General features: G+C 39.8%; 1 long non-coding RNA gene across 1 annotated transcript; it reads right to left on the bottom strand.

Moving 5' to 3' along the window:
* Positions 1-3,714: 3,714 nt before the first annotated feature.
* LOC123402721 lies at positions 3,715-6,225 on the bottom strand. Its single transcript, XR_006611337.1, has 3 exons — positions 6,186-6,225; positions 5,638-5,668; positions 3,715-3,849 (listed from the first exon to the last, which is right to left on the bottom strand). It is a non-coding gene; the product is annotated as an uncharacterized LOC123402721 (long non-coding RNA).
* Between the last annotated feature and the right edge of the window lie 3,421 nt (positions 6,226-9,646).

Raw genomic sequence — 9,646 nt, 5'->3', positions numbered from 1 at the left:
TTGGCGATGAAGGAAGGTTGGTGCTGACGATGGCGATGATCTCCCCTCTCCGGAGCCTAGAACGGACTCCAGATCTGCCCTCCAGAGGAAGAACAGGTGGTGGCGGCGCCTCCGTATCGTAAAACGTGATGAACTCTTCTCCTTGATTTTTTTCCGGACGAAAGGGACTAAATAGAGCTGGAGTTGGAGGCGGCGGAGTCCTGAGGGCCCCACAAGCCGGCTAGGCGCGGCCAGGGGGGAGTGTGCCTGGTGGGCTTGTGGGCTCCTCGCTCCACTCCTTCGGTTGATTCTTGCTCCAGTATTTTTATATATTCCACAAAAAATCCTCGTAAATTTCCAGGTCATTCCGAGAACTTCTATTTCTGCGCAAAAACAACACCATGTCAATTCTGCTGAAAACAACGTTAGTCCGGGTTAGTTCCATTCAAATCATGTAAATTAGAGTCCAAAAGAAGGGCAAAAGAGTTTGGAAAAGTAGATACGACGGAGACGTATCAATCCCCAAGCTTAATTTTTACCCGTCCTCGAGTAGGTAAATGATGAGAGAAATATTTTATGAAAATCAATGCTAGCATAGTAAATAAGTTTGATCAATGATAATTCCAATCACTTTTACTAGCATTATAACCAGGAACTTTTTCATAAAAATCATCATGGTTGAGTAAAACTCAATTCACATGTCATGGTTCGAACAATGCATTCTCTTGAAACTCAACATTATATGTTCTTAGTCACCAAACAACTTCACTGCATCATCAAGTCTAAGTAAGAGCTCCACATACTCAATTATCATATAGTCTTATATGATTGCTAATACTCAAAGCATATTTTTAGAAGAAATAACATCCATCGAACACAAAGGAAGATAGGGGATTAATGTTCCATCTCCCAACATATTAATCATAAAGATAATTGTCAACAATAATGAATCATGATCAAATATATTTGAGTGGCTACATATGTGTGGATCTTTCTCGACAACATAGTGCTTGCCAACTAATAGATTTAGGTTGGAATGAGAAGTTGACTCAACATAAAAAGTAATTAACATGAAAGTAAATAGATTGTCCCTTCGTAGAGGGAAGCATGGATTTGCAGAGGTGCGAGAGCTCATTGTTTCAAAACAGATATGAATATGTAATTTTGGGTGGTGTGCCTTTCATGTAAATGTCACAATAGAGTTCTTAATATCTTCCATTGTAATCACATTATTGGCGGTTCCCAAGCATAATTGAAACTTTACCCCCCCTCCACCATTCAAACACATTCCATGGCTAGCCGTATCCACGGGTACCATCCAAAAAATCAACTTTCTAGGGGGAGTTATTATTTATTAATTTTTGTATTATGAAGGATTGGGCATCCCTTTTACCATCCTCCCTCGTGCAATCACAAGTGAATAAACATTCATCTTGAGAATAATTCGCTTAGCATGGAAGATAAAGACCGCCCTTTTGCTCCATGAGCGGTACGAGCACCCAAAATGGATGTTTATTTGAAGGTTTTAGAGGTGGCACATGAAAATTTACTTGGAATGGTAGTGAAATACCATATATAGGTAGGTATGATGGACTCTCATGGAAGAAACTTGGCTCAATGATTTGGATGCACAAGTAGTATTTCTACTTAGTATGGTGTGTTGGCAAGCAAAAGGTTCTAAACAAACACCGCATATTGGAGGATTCATAACAATATAACTTCTATGCAAATATACCCGAAAATAACCATTATGCTGTCTTCCTTGTCCAACTTGAACTATTTGATCAAGTTTGAAAATAATTAAAGGGTGTTCACAATCGTAAAAGGTGTCCAAGATAATATATTTGTATGTGAAAGTTTTCTTTCTTATACAAGTCATTCATTAATTGCTTGTATGACCAATATTTTAGTTGTCAAACTTCAATAGTTTTTACTTTCTAAACCAAATGTGAGACTACTACTAAGCATAATGCACATGGATAATTTCAGATTTATGATATTCATTCATTCACAATTTACTATTAGGATATAAGTGAAGCACAAGAGTAAACATCAAACTACTCTCAAAAAATATAAGTGAAGATCTATGAGTAGTCAAACAATTCAGTAGCTATGTGAGGACAATCTCTTAATAAATATTTTCATATCTGGTAATTTTATTCAAATATCAAAGAAAAAAATGCACTCCAAGAATAGCACATATCATGTGGAAAAATAAAAACTTAGGATCACATAGTCTAACCGATAGTTGTTAACGAAGAGAGGTGGGATGTATAGCATACCCAAGCTTAGATACTTGAGAATTCTTCAAATATTTACTTGGGGTGCCTTGGTCATCCCCAAGATTGAGCTTTTATATCTCGTTCAATCCTCTCATATCCCGGGTTCACCTTAATCTCAAAAACTTCATCCACATAAAACTTGTATATCTACCAATATAGACTATGGAAACTATAGGATAAGTAGATAACAAAACTATGACAACAATCTGTCTAAACAAGATAGTCTGTAGCAATTATCTTGAAACGTGTACGTTTGTAACTCAATTCTTTATGAAAATTTAGGAAATGGTAAATAATTTGTATTTAAGTACTGTGTAAAATTTTCAGAAACTTTGCATGTTCCAGTACAATCCGATAGTTCAAATACTACAACAAAAGTTCCTGTATTTGTGCAACACACATCACACATGCAATTCAAGCATTCTAAAGTCAATTATTGGAAGTTTTTATTGAGAAACAAGATTATAAATAACATCTAACAGATAGAAACAAAATAAAATTACCCTTCAAGAAAAACACATATCACGTGATGAATAAAAACATAGCTCGAAGTAAGATATATAGATAGTCTTGGAGACGAAAGAGGGGATGCCTTCCGGGGCATCCGCAAGCTTAGACGCTTGAGTTTTCCTTGGATATTACCTTAGGGTGCCTTGGGAATCTCCAATATTAGTTTATTGCCACTCCTTATTACCCTCATATAGATATCTCACCCAAAACTTGAAAACTTCAATTAGACAAAACTTAATGGAACTTCATGACATGGGTTAGTGTAATAAAGAGAGATCATTCACTTATACTACAAGGAATATGCTAATACATGATGCTATATTTTCGTCGCTACATCGTCACAGTTTTTAGTTTACGACGATCTCACGACGAAAAACCAAGCGTCGAAAACGGAGCGTCACAAATGAACAACACCGACGTTTTGATCGAAATCGTCGTAACGTCTATGACGATTCCTGGATCGTCGTAACCTTTACGACGATCCTAAATCGTCGTTGACAATATAACCCAGTCCTACGTGGCAGTCCTACGTGGCAAAGTTACGACGAAATCAAAACATCATAGTTGAAATCAGCCCAACCCATTTCAATTGATCACATGGGCTGGTTTTATTTTTTTGGGCTTTTTCTTATTGGGCTTCTTTTTGGGCCTTAGCCTATTTCCAACCACTTTAGTATTATTTTAGATTTTTTTTGTATCATTATAATTTGGGCCCTGGCCTTTTAGTGCCCAAATACATTTGGTCCAGTTTCAGTTTTGGGCTTTTGAATTTTAGTTTTGTGTGTAGGTCCCACTTGTCATGTTCTTCTCATAATTTGTCCCATATGTCAAGAAGTTCTGGTTAGGTTTTCATTTCACACATTCTCAAATCGCATACGATATGAATATTTCAAATAGAGCAGAAAGGACATGTGAAATTCATCAAATTAACATGAAGGTAGTATTTTACAATTTTTCCAATCTATTACAAAGCAGATATGTCTATTATTACAATATATAATATGCATTCTTGGATAAGTAGAGCTTCACACAATTGGCTTCAAGGCTTCGCACTTCAACTTTCTTAGGCCTGGAGGTCCTGTAGAAGAAACAACCATATTTGTAAGAGCTACAAGATACAGATCAAGAATAGAAACAAGGCACAAAACAAGGAATCCATGGCGGAAACCTTGAAGCGACAAATGTTTCTGAACTCAGATGAGAGAAGTTTGAGTCTAGCCAATTAAACCAACTACCACTGATGTAACCTATAAAGATGGACTGAACAATAGCAATACAAAAAAATGACAGCTAAATTATGAAGAGTCCTAAAATTGACCCCTTTTGCCCTTAATTAATTGTGTGAAGCTGAAATGATTAATCTAAAGTAAGATATACCAGTATGTAGGCAAAAAATGTAGTTGAATGACCCATACTTGAATAACTCAAAAAAGAAGGCAGCATCAAATACTATAGTAATTATTATTGGACATGATATAGTAAGGTACTTTCACTGGTTAAGGTACTCTGCAGCACACGTACGTCGTACCAAAGTATGCGTCCAGACAGTAAGGAGACACAATTAGCTAGTCTTGTACGCACATTTTTCCATGTTTTCAAGATAGAAATGCAAATGAATGGATACTGACTACATTGTAATTAATAATTGCGTTGGTTGATCGCAGAACTGGATCGATCTGGACGACATGTATGCAATTGCTCAACAGTGGTTATTAGTTGCAGCGTTGCAGATCATCGTTAACTAACTAATTAGTAAGTGCCGGTTAAGATGGATGGATGGATGGATGGAACTGCAAGAGGGTCATATGCTATAGTAGTACTTTGGGCCAGGCGAGAGAAAAAGATGACCCGTCCATGCCTTCGATCCATCCATCCATCCTAAAGCTGCTTGCTTGCTTGCTGCATCACACGCAGACCAGACCAAAAGGCTGCATGCATACGTACTGTGCTATCAAGCTAGCTACCTCTTGCAAATGGGTCAGCAAAATTAAGCTTTTTCCCTTTCAGCTAAGCCAGGCTAGATCGGCCATGAGCTTGCAGTAAATGTTCAAAAGGCTGTAGAGCAAAATCACTGTTTAGCAACAGGTTTATAAAGACATTCTTAATACGTTGAAGCTTCGAAGCGTATGTCTCATAGCAGAGCAAAACCTGTTTATTTTCAAATGGGGGCATGTTGAGTGAAAACCTACCGTCAGTAAATTCAGCTTTTGCTGCTCCCTTCTCCAGACTGTACTGAAGGGAGCCAATGGTGAGACTAACGGCAGGAATCAACATTAGTCTCCTTGTTTCTACATCAAGAAAACAAGAACCAAGCATCAGATCCTACAGGTAGCAAAAGAAGACATTAATCCTACAGTATCACGGCAACATTTGACCATTTGAAGCAAAAGAAAAATGGGCGCTGATTGGAGTTGGAAAGCATAATAGTACATACTCTAAGGAAGGTACAAGTATGATAAAACAACACTAGTATTTATTCATTTGTCTACATGAATATGATTCATTAATTTATAACACAACCATACATATAATATACGTGAATATTTTATTAGCTACCACATGTATTTATAATAATTATTTTTTAGTAATATATGTTGCCAATGCTATGTATCACTAATTCAGTCCAACTAAACCGACAAATGCTACAGGCAGAAGTCCCATCAGCATCACAAATCAGAAGAACATACCCCCCTAAGTCTGAACAACTATTCCTCGCTTGCGACTACCCAGATGATACAGTGCAACCCATGCGATTTAGTATGATAACAAAGTGCTGGTTTGACCGCCAACTCAAAACAGCAATTAATTTGTACACTATCTGACACGCAAGTGAAAGACCACTAACAAATGCTCTATCTAACAGTACCTCGGTGATGACACACTCTGGAGCCAAGTTCCTCAAATGCACAAACAGTAGTGTATGGAAATCTGAGTTCAAATGCTATAGGAGTAACTAGTTTTTTCAGTGTGTAAATCATGTGTTGAACAAAGCAGAATAATCATAAACAAATAGAACTACTGCAGATCCCATTGCAATGTCTAACAAGTAGATTAGAAGTATCTCTGCTACTGTACTAACCTCAAATGAGAGGCCAACCTATTGCTTTAAGGTAAGCCAAATGTGAGCTAGTAGTGAGTGCCAAGTGCCATCCAGATTGGAAACTACTGTAACGACATTCATCTACAATGGAAACTGATACATTTTGGCATCAATATTTCTTCTTGCCAAAATATGACAGCAAGCACTGCCAAGACATGATCCCCACATTTTTCACTCGCAGCAAAAGTGCAAAGCATGCTATCACACCAAATAGACAAATCAAGAAACACCTCCTATCAAGTGCAAAGCATGCTATCACACCAGATAGATTGGGCAACAAATCACAAGAGAGCGAGCGAGTAGTAAGATCATACCCGTTCCTTCCTATGCATCGCCTCTCCCGCGTGCAACGAGTTGAACTGCGCAAGAGGAAACCAAGAAACGCTCAGGAACGCACTCCATTCCAGACGAGTTGGGCGCCTCCCTCGTCTCCGCCACCGCGGGTCCGGCTCCATTGGAGGGGGCGTAGGAGCGCTCAAGGGCCAGCTCTTGGTCGCGGCCGTCCTCGCCCGGTTCTGCTACTCCTAAACTGTACGGTTCCATCACGAATCTGCTAGCAGCAAGTAACAGAATAGCTCAGTTCAGATCATAGCAAGAAACTTAACTCAGTTCAGATCATACTTATCGGAAAACAGTAGCAGATTGGCTATCAGAAGAATTCAGAAGTTTAGTACAAAATACATTACTGAAGCTTAACTCAATTCTTAACAGAGATAATAAAGATGCATCTCAAGAAACTGCTTAAGCTCGCATGCCAAGATTATGAAACCATATGTAGCAGCAGCTATAAGAACAAAATCCAACAACGAATGACTGAAGTTTGAAAGAATCCTTATTATTTAGAACAAGATTACAATAACACATAGCATCTGAGAACGAAATGTGGCTTACTGTAACAAGTAGCACGACAAGCTTTCTCAAGAGATCACAAGCATATGACGGCAAAAAGGGCTAGATTCCAAAAATAAATTTCTGAACGCAGGACAAAATATTGCACAACATAATCTCTATCAGAAAAATTTCTACATGGAGAGGGACTGAGTAATGCTTATAGAGGTAGCAACTACCAAGGAACCCCCAACATTTTTAGCAATAATCAAGAAATCCAGATGTTCAGTTCAGACTTTAGACAATCAAGAAAAATAAATCAAGCAACATAATACATCAATCCAGATGGCTTGGGGCCGGAGTGCCAGTCAATAATTATTGCATCAGAGATAAGACCAGCCTCGAGCTCTCACCGCAATTCTGCATGTAGAACTGGCAATCCTGTTCTGATGATAAGTTCACTTCAGACTTCGGATAGTTAATTTGTCTGAAAGAATCTCCCTGTTGTCTGCTCTGTTGTTGTATGCAGGAGAGGAACCGAACCAATGGAGGGTGACGGACCAGGGTGAGGGGGTAATAATTAATACGTACCCTGGTGGCGACGGGCCAGCGGGGGCGGCCACCGCCCGGGAGAGCGTGGCAGCGCCGACGCGGCGCAACACCGGAGCGGCGGCGGTAGCTGCTGCTGCTGGGAACGCACGAGGGTGGCGGTGGCCACGCGGCGCCGGGGAAGCCAACGCGGAGGAAGCCATCTGTGCTGGCGGTCTCGTCTCCACATCCAGATCCTACAAAAACAAAAATTCCTCTATTAGAACCGCGTAGATCTAGGCCTCCCGCCACGCCGCCAGCCAGCCAGCACGGCCGTGGGCTCTGACGGATTCAGGCACGACAAAGAAAAGGGGGGGGGGGCGCTCCTGATCCGGCGGACCTTGAAGTCGGAGTTGATGTTTACGGGGCGGGAGGCGGCCGGAGCAGGGGGGACGACGACGAGAAGGAGGGTGTCACGACGGAGGCGGCGGGACGGCGGCGAGGGAGATGGGACGAGGGAGGAGGGGTGTTCGATCTGGGAGGAGGGAGATGGGCTAGGGTTCGCTGTGTGGGGGGAGAGAGAGGAGCTGGGTGGGTGAGAGGGTGAGGGAGTGTGGGCCGTTGGATCTGTACGACTTGGACGACTCAGGTCGTTTTCAATAATGTGATCCATGGAGTCTGTTTTGATTGGTGGAGAGATGTATCATCTATCTATCTATTATACTATACTAATTAAAGACTCTCAAAAAATCACCATGTTAATTAGAAAATCGGAGCCGTTAATTTGGTGGGCCCATAATTATCACGGTGCAGATGAATCCATATAAATTGTCATCTTTAGAATTTTTATTTATATGCATGGGACGAATCGTACACCATACAAACTCATATTTCTATGTAGGCTTTTCTTTATGATCAAGCCTAGCCATCGTGGGCATCATCAAATGTTAAAACAAAATTGAGGCTAGGGTCATCATCGCCAATGGCTCTTATGTGTATTACCATGTCCTATTTTCTAACGTAACCTAGCTATCCTTCATGTTCTTTTTTTGAGAAATAGCTATCTTTCATGTGTACCCTCAACAACCGCGCCTCTTCTGAAGGCTTGATTCAGATCCATCGGTTTTGGATGTTGATTACCAATATTGCAGTGGCCAATGGACCGATCAGAGCGGTCATCATCTCCACGGCTCAACGGACTACTTTACGGTGATACGGACAGATGTACGATGGAAACTCAACTACTTTGAAGCCATTGACTGATGTAAAGAAGCTAGCAGGCTGTAAGATCAACGGACTACACACTCAGGTAAAGAAGCTAGCAGGCTGCTGGATTGATTCTGCTCGGAAACATAAGTATACAGTTTTAATAGGTTCGATCTGTTTCGAGGAAAAAACACATGATGGCGTGGTTTTATCGGCACATGCTTCTGACGTGCATGGCTGGATCAAACAAGCGCGTACGTGCATGCAGTCTAGGTATGGACGAAAGAACTCGATGGATTCGACGACTGCGAGGTTACTTCTGATGGGATATAATCATCTATGAGTGAGTATGATTGGGCCAACACCAACAATAAATGGCTAATTTTTTTTCTTGCTGCAGTTTTCTGCATGATTCTTTTCCACGACAGTGTCAAGATTCCGGAGGTTTGTTTTATTACATCAATCTTCTGATATTTTCTTCTAGAGTGCATGTGCATATGTATATCTTGCTTAAATAATACTACTGTTCTATATGTCACATGAAAATACTACTGTTCTATAGTTCAAGCGTTAAAATTACTTTACATATTTCAGGAAATATTAGCATAAACAGAAAATAATCTAGGTGAATAAAATCACACTACTCCACTACTCGGCATTTGTGTTTCTCTAACATATTTTACACAATTACTAGAAAAATTGTTCATGCATCATTGCTTATTATGTTTTACAATTTCCCATGTAATGAACTTTGGAGCAATATATTATGATACTATGTTATCACAACACATACCAGCATGGTGGCATCAGATGATAGTTTTATCTAACTCATAGAAATACATTAATTTTCCATTTTTCGAGGGCCCAAAATGAGTTGCTTTGTGAAGGACCTACCATATATTTGTTGCAAAATTGGACCAAATCATTTTTCTAAAATAGTAGGCCATATTAAATGTACAATTAACCAAATGGTTGGGTGTCAAAAGCTTTTATCCACCTCTCGTGAAAAAGACAAATTTTCATCGAATCAGTTGGAAGCGGGTCAAATTTGAACTGCAGCTGCCTCATCGTTTGCTTTTTATTTTTCCCAAAAAATAATTTATCGGTAAAAAAGAATCAATTTAATCATAGAAACATAAAAAAAATACAAGATTCAACCACTAACTAGGAACGATCATACCCGTCGTTTTGACCGCATTTTGAAATGTGCGTG

The sequence above is a fragment of the Hordeum vulgare genome, chromosome 6H, assembly GCF_904849725.1.
Source record: "Hordeum vulgare subsp. vulgare chromosome 6H, MorexV3_pseudomolecules_assembly, whole genome shotgun sequence".
NCBI classification, from domain to species: Eukaryota; Viridiplantae; Streptophyta; class Magnoliopsida; order Poales; family Poaceae; genus Hordeum; species Hordeum vulgare.
The sequence above is the reverse complement of the archived record's forward strand: the minus strand, read 5'-3'. Positions and strand labels throughout refer to the sequence as shown.